This window comes from Monodelphis domestica, chromosome 1 (genome assembly GCF_027887165.1).
Source record: "Monodelphis domestica isolate mMonDom1 chromosome 1, mMonDom1.pri, whole genome shotgun sequence".
In the NCBI taxonomy this organism is placed as follows: Eukaryota; Metazoa; Chordata; class Mammalia; order Didelphimorphia; family Didelphidae; genus Monodelphis; species Monodelphis domestica.
In genome coordinates, this window is record NC_077227.1 from 567,881,685 (window position 1) to 567,902,499 (window position 20,815).

The following is a 20,815-nucleotide window of genomic DNA, read 5'->3' on the forward strand; positions in this document are numbered from 1 at the left end:
TAGTTTCAGCTAAATGATGAGGTCAGAAGCCAGGCTTCAAAGAGTTAAGAGGAGAGTGAAAAGAGTCTCTAACCTAGCAATACCATGATTTCACCTGCATTTCAAGATCAAAGACGGAAAAGAAGGTCCTCTTCATACAAAAATATAGCAGCTCTTTTTGTGGTGTCAAAGAACTAGAAACTGAAGGGACATCTGTTAACTGGGGAATGGCTGAACAAATTGTGATATAGGGTTGCAATGGAATATTATTGTGCCACAAGAAATAATGAACAAGATGATCACACAAAAAAAACCCTGGCAACATGTGAAGGGATGCTCATAAAGTAATGCAAAGTGAAGTGAGCAGAACCAGAACATTATACACAGTAACAACAATAATGTTTGATAATCCAACTTTGAATGATTTAACTATTATCAGAAATGCAAGGATATAGGACAATTTCAAGGGACTCATGAAGAGAAAGGAACTGACAGCATCTGAATGCAGATTGAAACATACTCCCTGAATTTTTCTCTAGCATAAACAATAAGTGTTTTCTTTCACAACATGACAGAGATTGAAATATGTATTATATGATACACATTTATGACCCATATTATATTATCTGGTATCTTGGAGCAGAGGGAAGAGTGTGAGAAAGGGAGAGAACATGGATCACAAAATATCAGAAAATGATTATTAAATATTATAGCCACATAAGATCTAGGGGAAAAAATTTAATAAATCACAAGTACCCAAATAAAGGAAGCAAGAATTCCTATTCCATATGGTCTTCTTAAGGAGTTCAGCCACAAAAGGTAGGTGAGATACAGAGTTAGAGCTAGTAGGAACTGATGGAACAAGTAAGGGTTTTAAGGATTGGGAAGGAAGGGATAGGATAAACATTTATTAAGCACCTATCAGGTGTTGGGCATTCTGCTAAGTGCCCTACAAATATAAATTATTTCATTTGACCCTCACAAAAATCCTGTGAGACAGGTGCTATTATTTCTACTTTACAGTTGAAGAAACTGAAGCCAATAGAAGTTAATGGACATACCCAGGGCCACATGTAAGCATCTGAGTCCCGATTGGAACTTAGTTCTTCCTGAAAATCCAGGTCCAGTGCTCTTTCCATCAGCTGCCTAGATAAAAGAGACATAGATATATTTGTAGGCAATAAGAAACAGTCAATAGACAGCAAATGATTGAAGATTAGTGAGAGAATAAGGATGATAGAGGGAAATAGTCTGCTTCAGAAGATGGGATGGTTTTGCATGGAAATGAATTTAGCCTGGCCAGAAGGACTGCCTCCTCATGTGATATGGAGTGAAATAGTGACAGAAGGCATCTGAATGATTTCAGGTGAGGGACAAGGGAAAAGAGGGAGCTCTTTGCAGATGGCCTCAACTTTTTTCAGTGAAATAGGGAAGTTCTAAGTGGAACTTTTAGATAGGGAAATAATGAACTCTGAAAGGCATAAGGTCAGAGCATAACTTCAACTTAGTACTTGGGGTGGTGGTTTTGCTGATGAGCTAAATATAATCATATGAAATAGATACTTTTTAGCACTAAAAGGAACCACCTCTCTCTCCTTCATGCCAGCAGGAGGAGAGGGCACCTGGAAATGATAGCATCTGGAGCCTGAAAATTGAGATCTGATTGGCATGGCACTGAGATGACTTTGCTATGCAAGGCCAGAAGAAATGTTCTGGCTCCACCTCACTCTTTTCTCCAGCTTCAGGCTCTGATTCTTTGGGAGACCATTTCATTAACAATAATAATAATAACAAATGATGATGATGGTAACTAATATTTATATAATGTAGACTATGTGCCAGAGTCTGTGGCAAGTGCTCTGCAGTTATCTTGTTTGATCCTCACAACAACCCTATTGTTGCTTTTATTATCCACATTTTTCATCTGAGGAAACTGAAACAAATAGAGATTAAGTGATTTTCCCAGGGTGATACAGCCAAAAGTTACTGAGACTAAATTGAATTCATATCTTCCTAACTCCAGACTGTCAATCTATCCACTGTGTTGGCTAACTGAAAGAATGATAGTGTCACAGAATATTACATGATCCAGCAAAACAGCAGGAAAAAACTCTGTGCAAATTTTTTCGACCCTACAATCTCAAAAATAAAAAAAAAAGAATTCTGTGTCAGAGATAAAATTATCAGGGATGATTGGATGATTTCACATAATAAGAAAAATCCCTATACAGGATAGAAACTCCATGATAGTTTAGTACTTTGGTGATTGGGTCCCATGATGAGCTCTCCCTTCCTGCCTGTCTCTTGCTCCCCAAATCAACCCACAAAGCAGTTGCATTTTGAATAAGCAAGAAGACAAGCTGGCTACCAGCCTGTGGGGACATCCTTGTGCCTGAGGTAACTTTGTCAAAGACCCTCCTCCACATTTCACAAGAAATAATAGACAATGATTGTGCTCAGAGGCATTGGAATTGGGTAGAGTGAGAATGCACATCCTCGTAGGAGGTCAAACAGAAAGGTCTCTTACACACCAAAATAGTAAGAGAAGCACTTGTGTAGCAGCAAACATTTGGAAATAAATAATAATATTTATTTATATATATATATATGTATATATATATAAAACAATAAGCCTATTGATAGGGCTATGATTAAATCAATTGGGATACACTTATGTAAAACATATTGCTATGCTATACAGAAAGCTAACATGGAGAAGACTAAAACAAAATAAATAGAATCAGGAAAAGTATTATATAATAATAACCACAACCAATGTAAAATGATTTTTAAAAAACCTGAATTCTGTCATTCTATTGAATCAGCTTGGTTCTGAAGACAAAAGGTCTGAGAAGGCATCTTACCTCCTTCTTTGTAAAAGTATGGAAATGAAATATTGCATGCTACAAGAATTGATTGATGTGTTGGTTAGCTTGATTAAACCATTTTTCTCTTTCATTCTTTTTTATTCATTGTTATAAGAAATGACTTATTCGATAGGGCTGGGGAATTGGAATTGAAGATGATTTAATAACTAAATATAGAAATAAAAACTAAAATATCAATGTAGATAAATTATCCACTTCCCACTCCTCATCTAATAGATGAGAAAATTGTGACCTAAAAAGGGGGAAGTATATGCCTCAAATCATAACTATTTTATAGACTACTTGCTTTCCTCAAGCCATAGCAACTCCAAAACTTTAGAAGAATGATTTCTCAAAGTTTTAATGTTAGATAAATTTGCATGATAAGAAAATAGAAACTATAAGGGTAAAGAACTCATAAAAAAATTAGAGAAGTCAAATATGTAGAACATATGGACGAAATTCCTATTTCCAACCTATTCCATAAACTGGGCAAAAGATAACTCATGAGATTGTAACTCTGGGTCTAGCAGTGGGTATCAGTCATGGTTGTAACCCTCACTTGAAGCTTGCCCAGACTAAGAGCTGGTGGACACTGATTCTCCATCAGTGTCATGGAAATAGAAAATAAGTAGAGGGGGAGGACAAAGGAGTGAATCACAGAATGTGAGAGAAAGAAAAATGTTACCCTAGGGAAGGGAGAATACAAACTTAGCTAGGCCACTTCTTTCCCTACTAGTTACCCCCAGAGCATACTTATGACAAGGTCTAGCAAACTCCCATTCACTTTGATCCCAAGGAATCTGAGATGGTCTAGCAGGGTCCTGTTCAGCATTCAAAGGGGAAGGAACCAAATAATTAAAAAAAAAACTTGGTAGCAGTGACTGAGAATCTGACAGAATGGCTAATAAGACAAAAGTTAAAGACAAAAAGTCTGAATAAAAATCTACCTCACATATAAACCAGAGGACAGGTCATAAAAACAGTAGAAAAGAGAAAGAGAAACATAGAGCAAACTGAACAAATGCTATGATATGAAGAAAAATAAGACAAGGTAACTTACTGAGAGAATCCTGCAGAGTCTCTAGAAGTTATGGAACATCAAGAAAATCCAGAATAATTCAAGAGAGAATTAAAATTCATTAAGGGCAAAAAAATTAAAAAAAACCCACAAGTGAATTAAAATCAGAAATAAGAGCTCTATGGGCAGAATTTTACAAAATACAAAAAGCAAAATATGAATGGAAAAATCTCTTCAAAGAAGTAAAAATTTTGAGAGAGGAAAAAATGACAGATGTAAAACACAAATAGAGTGGAATAGAAGGAAATTATTCAAAAGAGAATAAAAAGGCAATAATTTTCACAGAATGTAAGAATATCAGTCAAAGTACTGAACTTGAAGACAGGTTGTAAAGAGACAAATTAAATATGATGGGTGTTAGGGGGAAATATGATAATTTTTTTAAAACCCTTAATACTATACTATAGGAAATATTAAACTAAATAAATAAATGAAAATAAATACATTTTAAAATTTTAAAGAAAATTAAGAGAAAATGTTCCAGAATTTCTGAATACAGACAATAAAACTGTGATTGCAAAAATATCCTGTGAACAGCCAAGGAAGCAAAAAGAACAACATGCTTCAAGTTCCAAGGAGTGGAGGGGCTAAATTTCACTAGCAATACATTTTGAAAAGAGCCAAGGTCAAAACCTTCAAATATGAAGGAAGGAAATTTGAATAAAGCAGGGTTATTCCAAATTCACTTTAAAGGGTAAGAGAGAATGGAAAATATGTTCCAAAAATCAGTAGCACTCATGCTGCATCTTCAAATAGCATATTCTATAAATCTGAGCCCATAATTCATCATCAAAAATATAAAAGGATATTTTGCAAATAAGAGGCATTTTAGAAATTACTGCAAAAACAACACCAACAAAAACAAACCAAGGTATTAGTTTATTTTATTTTTGAACACTCCAAACAAAAGAAACATATTAAGAGAAATAGGTAGTTTTCAAGAAAATATTACTACTACTACTACTACTATTACTCCTCCTCCTACTACCACCACTACTACTACTAATAGTATTAGCTAACATTTATATAGTGCCAGACACTGTGCTAAGCCCTTAACAATCATTCTCATTTAAGATGACAACAACCCTAAGAAGTAGATATTGTCATCCCCATTTTACAAATGAGGAAACTGAGGTAAACAGAGGTTAAGTGACTTGCTCAGGATCACACAGCTGACTCTAGGACCAGTGCTTTATTTGCTAGGTGGCTCAGTGTATGGGATGTGACATGGAGTCAAGAAGAACTTGCGTTCAAATACTGCCTCAGTCATGTGTTGGATATGTGATAAAAACCCTTAAATAGGTGCTATTATTATCCTTGTTTTACAGATGGAGAAACTAAGTCAAAGAGAAGTTAAGCAGCCTATTCAGGGATGTAGAGCCAGTGTCTGAGACAGGATTCACATTCAGGCCTTCCTGATTTCAGGTCCATCATTCTCTCCATTATGACAGTCAGCTTGCTAGAGGTTAAATGGGAGAAGAGAGAAATTTTTGGACCATTTTCCTTACTGGTGGAAAAAGGGAAGAGTTGAGACATAAGGTTAATGAGTTAAATGAAAAAAAGAAAAATAAATTAGTATTTTAAGTGTAATATGGGGAGAGAAGTTGGTACCCTCTCACCCCAAATGATGTCATTTTAAAAAGTAAGAAATAGTTAACAGAGGTAATAAGATGTCGGTGTGCAAAGTACAAAGATATAATTACGCTGTTACCCCTTTACAAAATGTAAAGAAGTTTCTCTGATGGAATTGTAAGTCATTGACTCACTGAAGATTGAACATTCTCCTGGAAGCTTTTAGCAAAACTAAGTCTTTTGCATTGGATACCATTGTGTTATGGACCATCTTTGTGAAATGTTACCTGTATACACACTCAAGAGGTCAGATATTGGAGGAGAAAGGATTTAGAAATCTAGCTTTCTTGCCAGCAGAAGACACTGCTTTGATCAGGAAGACATACACAGACACAAAAAGTTGAAGTAAAAAAATGACACAAAAATGGCAAGAAGCAGCTAAAAGGAGAATGGCCTCTCATTGCAAAAAAAGAGTTATGGATAGCTCCAGTAGTCTGGTAGCTGTAGAGAGGATCAGAACAAGGGATCCTGGGAGCAAGTCACGCAGCAGAGTTGCTTCAAGAGAGGTTGGAGGAAAAGAGGAGTGTGAAAACCCCACAAGAAGAGGAGGATGTTGAAAGACCTGGGACTCTATAGTACCTAGCTGTGAGTTTTCTTGGCCACATGAATTTCCCAAATGTGTGACTATAATTGACTCCAAATTTGTGCCCACTCTTCCAACTGGCACTGTGCTTTTACAAAATACCATGCCCCAGATTTATGGGTGTTGAGAGGATTTATGGATAGCCACTGTTTTTACTATGAAGTCAAGTGCAACTGTGGGAGCTTGGGAGCTATAATTTTGGGAGTATATATATACACAGAGTATCCTGTGAACCCAGGCTATTAAGGGGTAGGGTGTAAATATCTTTGTAACTGTTTATATGTAAATGCTGCTTTACCTCCATTATCTTTTCTTTAATGCATCAACTGGATAGATTTCAAGGGAAAGTAATTTTCTTTAATTATATAAGTAAATTCAAAGAATTCTTGGGAAAAGGTAAATTAAAAAAACATAAGAGGAAAGAGCTTAAAGGAATGGTAAAGTAATATAGGCAAAATTAGACAATTTACTGATTTGGGGAAGGGAATAAAAATAAATATACAAATAACAAACAAATGAAAATGAGAGCCTAAAAATCTTCATTTTAAATGTGAATGGACTAAACAATCAAATAGAAGAAAAAGAGTTGTACAATGGCTTAAAAAAAACAAAAAAAAACAATTTTCTGAATTAAAAAATACATTTAAGAAATAAACACAATGAAATTGAGAGATTAAAACATTAAAAAGCTGGAATCATAAGCATGTTCTCATAAAAAACCCTAAAGATCCATAGTATCAAGAGAGGAAAAAAAAAAAACTTGAGTACTGCATTACACATAAAGGAAACCCAAACTAATCTTAATACTAAAGAGACATTAACCAATTGGCATAATATCTAAATTCATAAAGTAGAATTAATTGAGTAGCTAAAAATTAATAAGATTATAGTTCTAGATTTAGTTGAAGATCATCTAGCCCAACCTCCTTATTTAAAAGATAAGGAAACTAGAGTCTTAGAAAGGTTAAATGCTAGGTGAAATAAGTAATAATTGAAAAGATTTGAACCCAGATCCCTTGACTCCACAGTCAATTCTTTTTTCATTATACTTAAAACCATAAGCATACATAGTAGCATAATAATTGTAGACTTTAAATTTTCTTCTCTTTGAGCTGGACAAATCTAACACAGACCTAAATTTAAAGAAAATTATAGAAGTAATTGCTTTCTATAGAAATTTAGAGCTAAAAGACTTATGCTAATTTGAACAGGAACATTATAGAATATATATCTTTCTCAATATCAGATGTTTCCTCTCTGAAAATATAGCATATGTTATAGCACAGAAAATTTATAAATAAATGTAAAAAGGAAGAAATACTATATTCATCCTAAATGGATATAACATAATAAGTTAAGAAAGAGAACACAAACACAAGATGCAGACCTAAATGGAGAGCTGATAATAACATCCAAAATAGTAAATAGCTAAAAAATAAACTGTGAAAAATTATCATAATGTTGAGACAACAAGACAATATTTCTAGGATGTAGCTAAAGCAGTCCCAAATGATAACTCTTAGAATATATTAATAAAAAAGGAAAAGAAGATTGGCATAGAAGGTACATAATTTAAAAACTAAGAAAAAAGTAAACAAATTAATCCAAAATTAGCATAAAAAGAGACATCTTTAAAATTAGAGGGGAAATTAATAATATGCTGGACAAAATGGCTTTAGAGTTGATATTCAAATCTAGAATTTGGTTCTCTGAAAATATGACTTCCACATATATATATCCACCCTAAGTATCTCCCCTGAGCTGTAATCCCCTCTTGCCAATGATTTTTTAGCCACTTGAAAAGAATGTTCTGTAGATATTTCAAACTCAACAAATTCAAAAGAAAACTCCTTCTGCTCAAAAATCTGCCACCTTAGTTCAGATCTCATCACTTTTGCCCTGAATTATTGCAAATGCCTCATCATCTTTAAACTTAATTAATGCTACTATTTTCCAATAGTTCTCCCTGATTCAAGCTTCTCTCCACTCCACTCCTTCCTCTATTCAGACACCACAGTGATTTTTTTCTAAAGCATATATTGGTCACCTTCCTATTAGGATAAATTCTAATCTTATTATCCAACCCAATGTTCTAGATTGTAAAGATCTTTTTGAACCTGAGTCTTTCATCCAGCGTAGCGATTCCTCACAGTTTTGTGTATCTGCAAATTTGATGTGCATACCACCTGTGCCTTTACCTTAGCCATCGATAAAAATGTTAAACAGCACAAGGCTAACTAAGCATAGCTCCCTAGGAACACTCAGCTAGAGACCTCTGGCCAAGCTGATATTTAAACTACTAACTATTCTTTGCACTCAGCCATTCAATCAGTTCTGAAGCCATGTGATCGTATCATTGTTCAAGTCACATCTCTGTCTTTTCCACAAGAATTATGGGTATCAACTTCATGAAATGCTTTTCTAAAATATTGGTAAGCTAAATCTCACCATCTCCTCATCTGTTAGTTTGGAAACTTTCCTAAAGGAAATGAGGCTTGCCTGGCATAGTCTTTTCATAGGATCATAGATTTAGAGCTAGAAAGGACCTTAGAGGCCATCAAGACCCAACTCCTCATTTTACAGATGAGGAAACTGAGGATAAGTGCAAAGGACTTGCAGAAAGTTACACAGCAAATAAGTGGCTTAAATAAGGGTTTGAACTGATCTCCTGTTGACTTCAAGCCTTGCACTGTATCCAATTTCACCATCCTCTTTGTGAAGTCAGGTTACTACTTTGGAATTGTCCCTTCTTTACATATATGGTCACCAACCATTTCTTTAATGATCTGTTTCTCTAAAAAATTATAGTCAATATCACTGGTCTATTACTTATAGGCTTTATTCTCTTCTCTTATGTTTTTTTAATTAGAGCATTTGCCCTTCTCCAGACTTGTGACTCCCCTCCTTGCTATTCACCATTTCCAACGTCTTTGTTAGTGGCTTGGTAATCACATTTGTCATTTCCTTCAGTCCCTGAGGAAGTTGTTCATTGGGATCAGGCAGCTAGGTGGTCTTATGCTATTTCCTTAAATATCTTGGGTACCTACTCCCTGCTAACTCTTCTTGTTCTGTTATTTCTAGAGTAAAGGTAATTCTCTTTGACAGAGAATAAAGAAGTTTCATTTTTCCTTCTACCCTAAGTCAGTTATATTCACATGTTCCTTATAAAATAATTCTATCTTTTTGTTGAGCCTCTTTTAGTCCCCATATCTAGTTTAAAATCTTCATACCCTTATTTAATATCCCTAGCTACCCTTCCTAGCCTACACTCATTCTTTACTTTATCACTCATGATACTATTTTTACAGTATTGTCACATTTTTACATTCATCTGCCACCTTCTCTTATTTTCATCTTTTATTGCTTAGAATTTAATTTTAAATTATTCTTAGTGCATATATTTTTTAAAACCTATTGGGGGGGGGCAGCTGGGTAGCTCAGTGGATTGAGAGCCTGGCCTAGAGATGGGAAATCCTAGGTTCAAATCAGACTTCAGATACTTCCTGGTTGTTTGATGCTGGGCAAGTCACTTAACCCCATTGCCTATCCCTTACCACACTTCTGCCTTGGAACTAATACATAGTATTGATTCCAAGATGGAAGGTAAGGGTTTTAAAAAATATCTATTTGGGATGGTGTGGGGCTGGTAGGTGGTTCAAGGGAAAGGGCTTCAGGCCTGGAATCTGGAGGACCTGGATTCAAATTTGGTCTCAGATATTTCTTAGCAGTATGATCCTTGGCAAGTCACTTAATCCCAGTTGCCTACTCCTTACCATTCTTCTGCCTTGGAACCAATACTTACTATTGATTCTAAGACAGAAGGTAAGGATTTGTTTTTTACTCTATCTTGGTTGAAGAATTCTTTGTGTATTCTCATTGGCTTCTTCAGATATTTCCTGTTTTTATTCCTTTCCAGAAATATTTCCCTTTGTATCTTCAGAATTTGATTCTTGAGCTCAAAGACAATCCTGCCCCTTTTAAAGAAGAGAGAATGAATGTGCAAACACGTAGTGTAGTAGAAAGAGGGGGGAAAATCTCTCTATAAATACACTAAAATACAGGTTCTATGCAGATATAGCCTGGATGCATTTATATTTATTATCAAAATACTTTTCAGAGAAATGCAATTAGTAACAAACAAAATAAATGTTCTATTTAGGAAAAATAAAAAAGAAGAGAGAGATTGGAGTCTCCTGGCAAGTTCGTGTCAGAGCCAAGACTCAAATCTGATCTCAAACTCTGGGTCCCAGGATAAATGCTCTGCCCACTGCCTCAAAGTGAAAAATGGAGGATTACACAACAATTGAGGGAGTTGTTCTAATGGGACCAGAAAGGAGAAAGACCAGAATGGGCAGAAGCTACAGAGAGGCCAAGCCATGTTCTGTAGTGGAGAGTCTTGGAGTCAGGGATTTGAATTCATCTCTTCCTGTCTCAGTCTTTCACTCTATCCACTATCTAGCTGCCAATAGAGAGTGATTCCTTGTCCCACATTCACATATAAGAGCCTCCAGGCTTTCATCTGCTCCAGCATTCTCTTTCTGACTGTAATGTCAAAGCATCAGGTTGTGACAAATATTTCAGTGCCTTCTTGAGTGGAAGAGATTAAATACAATTGTTCCTCTGGGTGTTGATGATAGGCTGCCATTTTTTGCATTAATTTCATCTTATTAAAATGTGTAAAGCAGGGCATTCCAGTACCCAATGTGCTCATGATTGCTGTTTTGAATTCTTGTCCCTGCCCTCCATAGCTTTGCTGTCTCTTTCACAACCAACAGGGTATCACTTGTCCTGTGTCTGTTTACTATCCCACATATCATGCCAAATGCCCTATGGATTTGGTGCTCCTTGTGAAATTCAGCTGTAACTTCTTGCTGCTCTCAGCCAGCCCTTTTTTTATGTGCTACAGCTAACTTGTTATGAATAGGAGAACTCCCTTTATTAGGATATTGAATAAAGGAAGAGTAAATGGGTTGTGATAGACCTAGCTACTCTCAGCAATACAAAGATAATTCTCGGGGACTTAGGACAAAAAATGCCATCCACCCCTAGAGAAAGAACTGTGGGAGTCAGAATGCCACTCAAAGCATGTGATTTTTTCAATTGTTTATTTGGGTATATGTTGGGGGGAGGGTGTTGTTGTTATATGATTACTCACTTAGAAAAATGAAGAATATGGAAAAATAAAACAAGTAAAATTTTAAAAGAGTAAATGGTTCTGAACTAAGGCTTTAAGGGGGCTTCTAAACAGAGGAAAATGAATGGATTTTAGTAGAAGCATATTGTAGCAGCTTTGTTGGCTACTCAGGACGGGTTTTTTTTTTTAATTTGGTCATTACCAAACATTATTCATTGGAAACAAAGATAATTTTCTTTTCTTCCCTCCCCCCCCTCCCACCACCTCTCCCATAGCCCACGCACGATTCCACTGGGTATCACATGTGTTCTTGATTCAAACCCATTTCCATGTTGTTGGTATTTGCATTAGAGTGTTCATTTAGAGTCTCTCCTCAGTCATATCCCCTCAGCCCCTGTAGTCAAGCAGTTGCTTTTCACAAAACACAGTTGCTGTGTTTTTATTCCCACAGTTTATTCAGAACCCTTTTTTTGTTTAAATCCAGATCATGGCTATATTCCAGAGGGTTGATATTGCTGAGATTCTGACCTACAGATGAATGAATGCTATTGTAATTCCTTTTATTCATTTTAAAGAGATCTCTTTGAAGTTTTTAATTACATTCCTTATAGAACATGACCTTATCTGAAGGATCATAACAAATTGGATGGGCTGGGCAGGCCTGAGAATCAAAGGTTACTATTCATCCCTCATCTTGCCCTCAGGTAAAGACCAATAATAATGCTCACTGTAGGTTATGCCAACTTACCCAGATCACATTTTAAGCATACTTATAGGATAAGGAGAAGGAACTGGAGGCATAGAGACTAGAGGAGACAAGATTTAGGGGAAGATAATAATTTTCTTCAAGTATTGAAAAAGCTATCATCTAGAAGGCAAAAAATAATATCAAAGAGTAAAAGTTGCACAGAGAAATATTTAGACCTCATATAGAGAAAAACAATCTCATTAATATTTAAAGCTATATAAAAATGGAATAGACTACTGTGAGGTAATGAACTTTCTGACCATGGATTTTATTGTTCTTGATTTGGGTAAGAGCCTGGATTGAATGATCTCTCAGATCCTTTTCGGTGCTAGACTTCTAGGATTCTCTGAACAATTCCCAACAAAGCCACTTCTACATGACAACCCTTGAAGATAACTACTATATCTCTTGCCCTTCCCCTTCTCATCTCTTCTTGGACTTCTATCAGAGAATTGAAAGAAGAGACCCCCAGAATCTAGCTCAGCTCACACCTGAAAAAAATAATCTCCCACTATAATAGCATACCCAGGAAATGAACATTCAGATTGTTTAAAGATGTTCAAAAAAGACCCACACACACATCTCTCCCACCTCTTGATCCAACCCTTTCTCCAGGTTAAAAATCTTTCATTCCTTCCATTCCACCTTCTCAATGTCTTTCCTAATCTGCAATGCCCAGAACTGAAAAATAATACTCTAGGTGTAATCTACTCTCAGAAGAGTGGTAGTTCCTTTTTGTGTAAACTAGCATTCCCTTAAAGCAGAACAAAAGTCTATTACTATTTTTATTTTGGTTTCCATGCCCCCCCCAAAAAAAAGTTAGCTCACATTGAACTTGAAATCAACTGGACCCTCCAAATTTTTTTTTAGAGAGAAACAAATGTTAATCAAGCCTCCCTAACTTTGTATTAGTGAAAGTGATTTGAAGACAATAAATACTTGAATAAAAAACAAGTACTTACAACCAACTTGCCACACCCTAAGCCAAGTTCTGGGGCTCTAAAACTCAAGCATGGTAATACCTGCTTTCAAGAAGCTTACATTCTAGTAGGGGAGAAAGCACAGATAAGAGAACATTTCCAGGAAAGTGTGTTTTGGTTTATGAAATCATAGAGATAGTGAATGAAGCTCAAGAGGAATCTATGGAAGCAGTGGTAGAATTGGATTGATGATTGTTCCTAAAAGATGTGGAATGGTGGTCTTCAGTGGGAGTGGCAAAGGGGAAAGAGAAAGGACTGGATAGATATTTAAATCAGATTGTAACATTGTCTATGATCTAAGGCCGACAACAAATAGTGGAACAAGTGTATTTGAACTGGCTGAGTCGCTGTCTGACAGAATGACCTAGAATGTTGGGTAGAGAGCTGGATTGTCACCTGGGTTAATATTCCTCAAGCTAGTATAGGAGGGAACCCCACAACAATGCAGATGACAAGTAGAAAGCCAGGGTAGATGGTCACATAATGATATGAAAGATGACTTTATATTTATCTCCACGACATTCCATCTTATTTGGCTGGGTTCAGTGGTTTAGTCCAACATGATCTTTTTAAATCCTAACTCTGCCCTATAGTGTGAGAACTATTCTTCCTGGTTTTATTTCATATGATAATTTTAGAAGAATGTGCCTTTATCTATGCCATTAATAATAATGTTAAGCTGCAGCAGTGCATGAACAGTTATCTAGATCACTCCCCTGGAGACCTCCTGCTAAAGTGAAATAAAATCATTAATGATTTGTTATAGGAGACAGGTAGGTGGCTCATTGGATTGAGAGCCAGGCCTAGAGTCAGGAAGTAGTGGGTTCAAATCTGACTTTAGACACTTATTAGCTCTGTGATCCTGGACAAGTCACTTAAGCCAATCGCCTAACCCTTACAACTCTTCTGCCTTAAAACCAATACATAGCATTGATTCGATGACAGAAGGTAAGGGTTTTTTTTAATAATAATAATCAAAGTAATAAATCAGCCCAACTATATACCATCTGGGTATATTTCTCTATATTTTCCACTAGAATAGGATAAGAGATTTGTCAAACTCTTTGTTAAAATCTACATAAACTATAATTATGATGTTCCTCTGATTTGGAAGTTTGATAATGCTGAACAAAAAAAAAGACATTAAGAATTTAACCTCCCCTTGAAGTCAGGCACTTTTTTCCCTTTGAGTCTTCAGCATCCACTATGGTGCCTGGGCCATGGTAGGTGTCCATTGAATGAATGAATGAATGTCTGGCAAATCCTGTTCTTAATGAAGTGTCTTAGTTGTTCTTTGTGACTAATGCTTCCTTTTCTAGATGTTCCCTAACCATCTCTGATAATCCATTTTAGAGACTCCCTAGGAATCACTCTTAAGTTCATTGGCCTATAGTTTTCAGACTCAATTATCTTCCCTTTGGGGGAATTTGAAAACCCATACTTCACCAGACCTGTAGTAGCTTCCTTATTTTTAATATCTTTCAAATATCATGAACAGAAGCTCAGCATATTTATTATCTCTTCCAGACCCAAGGATGTAATTCATCTGGGTCAGGGCAATTGAATTTATCAGGGGCAGATAGGGGTTACTATCTCTTTATTCATTTTGCTTATCAACTATTAGCAATCTTAGTCTGTCCTTTCCCATTCAATTTTCCTTCACAAAAACAAAAACTCAAGCTCAGAGCTGAGCATCTCTGCTTTCTTTCTGTTTTCAATTATCATTGCCTCTCTACCTAAAATAGTGGCCTTCTTCACTTCACCTTCTCTTTTCCCTTTTTGTTGTCTTAGGCTTTCCCCGACGGCTATGGTTTTTTTCTGAACTCTAGAACTCTTGACCTTATATGTACAGTACCACTCAAGATGTCTTTGAAAAATCCAAATTTTTTGGTAGATTTCCTATGCATCCACAGTAGTCTTTTAAAGATACATTCTTTCTTTTTTCTCCTAATAAGATCAGATATTCATTTATTTGGTGGTCCTTGGGGGGACCATTGAAGGTTTTTAAGTAGAGGAATATGTGATCAAAAATTATACATTTGGGCAATTGTATGGGTAGTGATATGAAGGGATCTAGCCTGCCTGGCATCAAAAGTACTGCCTGTCACTTTCCTCAGCTGTCAGTTTTCAAGGACATCTTCAAGAAAGGAAGGGAGCAAACAAGCATTTATTAAGCCTACTAGACCAGGGATGATGTTAAGTACTGTACAAATATTTCTTTCATTTGATTCCCCCAACAACCTCTCAATCATTATCCCCAATGTACAGTTGAGGAAATGAGACTGATAGCAGGTGAGTTGCCTTAAATCTAAGGGTTGGAAAGTGTTCGAGGCTGGGTTTGAAAGTGGGTCTTCTTGACTCCAGACCTGGAACTCTATCCCCTGCACAAACATTCCAATCCCTTTGTTCAGGCTGTTAGCATGCGAAGAGGAAGGATTTCTGGCATTACTGGTCAGCTAGTGGTTTCTTACTATGTTCATTCTGAATTTTTGGATGCCTTAACTCACCTCCTGGTCAGACATAAGGAAAAGATAGAAGAGATATACTAAAAGTAAAGGAGATAATGCAGTAACTCCAATTTGAATCTTGCCATAATGTCTCTAACCCTGACTTCTTCCTGAAAGACCCCCTGGGAGTCTCCAGTCTCTGCTTTCAGTCAAAACAGGCATGACTAGAAAGAGGAGGTTTATAGGAAGAGGTAGTAACAGCAACAGGTTTAGGGTTAGAAGGAAGAAGAGACTCACAGAGGTGAGGAATGCTCATGCATTTTTTTCTAACTGGAAAGCTGGGTCCTAGAAAGAAAGATAGATTGTCTTTTTTGACTCTCTGGGCAGGGAGAGGGGGGAGAGATGGGGAGGATGGAGAGTAGGTTGTTGTCCTCATTATATCTCCTGTTGGATAATCTTGACCTCACTCAACCTTTCCTCTTCTTTTTAGGACCTGGGATCTAAGCCCATCTTCCACCATGAGAATCTTATACCTTCTCTTCACTGCTTTACTTATCCTTTTCCAGGCAGTCCCAGGTAAAGTACCTGATGAGAGTCCTGCACTCATTGGGCCATCATTTTTCCCTGTGAGCCCATCACTCCCAAGTGATAGTTGCTATGGAGGAGTCTTAGAGTTCTATCTACTCTGGGCCCCAGCAAAGAATTGAACATTGGAAAAATTCAGTCAAACTGGTTATATCTGTGTATTGCAAAGCAAAAGGTCTGATCTCTTTTCAGGGGGCTAGATAATTTGGGTTTATTATTTCAGAGATTTGGGTATTTTGTGAGTACAGCTCCCCTGGTTTGTAGGCTGGAGGTTTCCAGTGAGGACACTAGAATGGAAGCTAGAGGAGATAGAAAAGAAGCAGGGAAAAGGACTCTCTTTCCTTTGGGCTTCACCTCCAGAGAAGACTAAGACCTTAGACTCCTAGAAGTGCCTTTCTCTTCTGCACATGCTCAATCTCTCTTCTAATAGGAAGACTCAAGGCTCTTTCTGGGTTTAGTCTATAAAAGAAGTCATACAGCCTTTGAGACAAAATTGACTTGAGCGACCAGTGCTTTCTTAACCATCAGACTTCTGTTGTGTCACTCCTTGTATAAAGAGCAGTCTCTGAAATAATTATATATACTTAACAATATACTCAGGAGAATTTTTTTTAAAAACTACTCCTTTCTGGGAGAGGGTAGGTTGCAGACAAAGTTAGTGACTGTCCATGCAACAATGGTATTGGTACAGGGGTGGGTGCACTGGATTAGGACCAGAAGAAAGGAGCTCTCATCCTGATTTTGACACTTAATTCCTTGACAACTATGGACAAGTAATTTCCCTTCTGTGGGCCTAGAGATGCTCATTTGTAAAATCCCTGTCTAAAAGTATTTTAGAAGTCCTCTAGCCTGGTCAATCCTCACTTAATTTAACAAGTAAAGAAAATGAGATTCAAGTAAATTAAATTATTTTCCCAAGGTCACATTGACAATAAGCATCAAGGATGGGATTTGAACCCTCACAATCCTGTCTTGCTCTAGATCTTGCAATATCCCAGGCCCTCAGATTCTACATCTATAAAATGAGGGGACTGGGACAATTCAGATTGGTGCCTTCTGGCTTCAAGGCTATAATCATGAGCTTTTACATAAGTAAGTAAATTAGCAAGACATCCCCATTATATTCACCTTCAGAGGCCACAGCTTGGTGATTTAGTCTAATCAGCATGTGTGCCATTAAAACCTTTGGAAAAGACCATGACTTTCCAGGCTAAGTGGCCCCAGTCTTCCCTCTTCAAGTTAGCCCATCTTTTCCCTCTTCAAGTTAGCCCATCTTTTCAGATCCTAATAAACTTGTAGATTTGGAATCATAAGGGACCTTAGACACCATCTAATCCAAACTTCTCCTTTTCCATGTGGGGAAGGTCAAGCATAAAGAGAGGAAATAGCTTCCACATTTGTACAATCAATAATTGGTTTTGTACAATCAATAATTAATTAACAAGTATTTTAAACCATGCCCTCTGATCTCAAAGTTGGGTTCTTCCTCCTTTACTAGTTGTCTTCCCTCAGTCACTTCTCGGAGATCTGGAGAAGGAGTCACATTCTGCCTCTCCCCCTCCTTGCTTCTAAGTTACACCCCTCTGTTTCTTTATAAAATGTATTTATGTGTCAAATGGAAATGGTCATATGCATATGCAGGCTGTTAAGATTTCCCTAGAAGATTCTGGCACTCCTCTGCCTATATACCACCTACCTCTGCCAGAGATTTGCATGGTCCACCACTATGTAAAGGGTATTGATGTGTTGGGATGGATTCCTGTAAGATAGGAATTATAAATCAATCTGAGAGGTAGAACCGAAAACTTCCTTCCTCAAGGAGCCAGTGGCATATAGCCTCACTCCTGCTCATTTACTGCCTTGTCCCTTGGCCTGTACTACACCAAGCTTGGACTTTGGACTGTTTTCCTGCTTAATCCCTTCCTGCTACAATGTCTTTCTGGTTTCTGAACCTTTACTTGCCCTGATTCCTTATAATATTTACACTTTCACATTCTTTGCTGTATTAAAACTCTAGATTTGGAGTAAAAAGACCTCAGTTTGCTAACTATGAGTTCTTGAACAAGGCACTTCCCTCCTTGGGCCTCAGTTTTCTGATCTGTAAATGGATTCAATGAATTGTAAGTCCCTTTCTAGATCTAAATCTATTATCCTACGATCTGTGCTGGCCCTATCATGTGCTTGCTTACCCAAAAACTAAGTACAATTAATAAGATTCATGATTCATTCTTACCCCATTTGCAGATTCCCTGCCTGGTTTCCCAACCCTGGCCCCCTCCAAATCCCCCACTATTGCAACCAGCCGGGATATCAAGCTCTAGTCCTCCTTCGACTCTCCCAGGCCTGTCTCCTTGTTATGACCAGACAACTATAGCCACCCACAGTCTGTTGCTAATAATTGGTCATCTTGGGGAAAGTGGTCCACCATATTGCCATGTTTAAGAAGCTCCAGCTGCAGGGAATATTCCATCTTCTTCAGGGCTGGTTTCAACTTCAAACACTTGATGAGCCTCTTTTTCTTTGTGCAGGGAGCACTAGGGGGTTCTTTTATGAGAGACCCTGTTATCTCCGGGGGGGAGTCTGCCTAAAACGAGGAACACCAGGATGTGTGCCTTTCAGGGGACCCTGCCGAGAATTTACTGTTTGCTGCAAAAGGAAAAACTGAGAAGCACCTGTGCAGAAGAATCCTGTGAAAGGAGGCCTGACAGTTCTAGAAGCTGTGCTTATTCTTGGCTGAATAAAAGCAAATTGATCTCAATGAGCCATTAACATGTCCTCCTGAGGTTTGGATGTGGGGGGAGAGAGCCTGTCCTCAGTTTACGTGATGGTGTGGGTGGGAAAGGGAAACAATTACTTCTGTGTAATTGGGAGGTGCTCTTTTCCCTTCAAAAGTTTGGGAAAGGAAAAATAAATAAATTTATAGAATGTATATACCTAGAAATTTACCAGGTAGGAAGGAAATGTACATTTATTAAGCACCTCCAACATACCCGGTACTATGCTAAATGCTTTACAAATATATCTCATTGGATCCTCACAACTACTCTGCAAAGTAGATGCTATTATGATCCCTGTTTTACCTTCAAGGAAACTGAAGCAAAGACCAAATTACTTGATCAAGGTCACACAACTAATAAGTGAATGGGGCCAGATTTCAATTTGGATGTTCCTCACTCAGGACACAGAGTTCTATCCACTATGCCCCCTAGCTACTTCCAAGTAGAGGCAGAGATATATGGATTATATCAGACGTGTCAAGCACATAGCCCACAAAACTCCAGAAAGAGACTTGAAGGGATTAAAATGTCATTTGGAAAATTAAGAAAACAAATGAAAATACAATGAAAGGGATATTTTATTTCAAAATTAAGTCAATATGTGGACACAGAGAGCCATATAGATGGATATAAAGATGCTTTTGTTTCCATTCCAGTTTGACACCACTGATCTTCAAGATTATAGAGGTAGGTGGATTTAGAATTGGCTGTATCCAAGGAGTCAGCATTAATTCTTCTCTGTCAACCTAGAAGGGGTGCCCCAGGGGCATGCCCTAGGGATCTGTTCTTGGTGCTGTACTGCTTATCATTTTTATCAATGACTTGAATAAAAATATGGAAGGGAAATTTATTGAATTTGCAGATGACAAAAATTTAGAGGGAGAGTTAACATACTAGCTGATGGAGTCAATCCCTCATTGACTAGAATTTGGGACCAAATCCATTATGATGAAATTTAACAAAGATAAATGTCAAGATGAGTTAAAAATTGACTTCACAAGAACAAAATAGGGAAGCATGTAATAATTTGTCCCCAAAATGATCACTATGGGTCAAGAGTATGACATGTCAACCAAAAAAATGAATATTATCTTATGATGCATTAAGAGGCATAATGTCCAGAACAAGGGAGATGATTTTGCCACTGTACTCTGTACCCTTCAAAACACCTTGGGAATATTGTGTTCAGTTCTAGGCACTTTTACAGAGTACACTGATAAGCTGAAGATGTCCAGAGGAGAGTAATGAGGATAATGAAGGACACTGAGATCATATTACATAAAAATTAGTTGAAAGTCCTGAGGATGTTCAGCCTGGAGAAGAAAAGATTTAGGAAGGATGTGGTAGCTGTCTAAGAATTTTAATGGCTGTTATATGAAGAGGGATTAAACTTGTTTTGTCTTGGCTTCAAAAGGAAGAAAGAACTGGAAGTAAGAGGTGGAAAGGAACAAATTTAGACTTGATGTCAGGGAAATTTTCCTAAAATCAGAGCTATTTAAAGATAAAGCAAGCTAGGTTATCCATTACTAGAGACCGTTAAACAGCAATAGGATGGCTACATATCAAGTAGATTGTGGAGAAGAGTCTTATTTGGTAGATTGGATTGGGTGACTTTGGAGGCCTTTTACAGTTCTAAAGATTTGTATATGGCAGGAAAAAGTCCTTAGCTTCCTCTTTAGTATTTTAGTCTCTACCCAAGATTATGCCTAAAATGGAAAATAAAGACCCCTCAATACTGTCCTACTACCTAAGGTGCAAAAGTTTCACAAATTGAAGTTCAGATCATAAGGATAAAGTGTTTCATGACTCTACTTCCAGGACTGACTTCCTACACACCGTTCCAAGGAGAACTCTGTTTACTCTTCCTATAATCCACACAGAGATAACTCGAACTTTTTTCTTTAAAATATCACTATTAAGTCTGAAGTTAAGACAGCTATTAAAAAAACAAATAAATTCATTCCAAAGAATCCCCATTAGGATCAAAACTATTCCATCATTG

The 20,815-nt window shown here is 37.1% G+C and overlaps 1 protein-coding gene across 15 annotated transcripts in view; it reads left to right on the forward strand.

The window, feature by feature from the left end:
- LOC103092677 (actin, cytoplasmic 1-like) overlaps positions 1–20,815 on the forward strand; it is a 106,249-nt gene that overhangs the window by 4,430 nt on the left and 81,004 nt on the right. The window contains exon 2 of one of the 15 annotated variants that reach the window (XM_056813413.1): positions 15,942–16,027. The exons of the other annotated variants lie outside the window; for them this stretch is intronic. The gene's annotated coding sequence lies outside the window, so the exon portion shown is untranslated. The remainder of the gene's footprint in view (positions 1–15,941; positions 16,028–20,815) is intronic. 15 annotated transcript variants of the gene reach the window in all.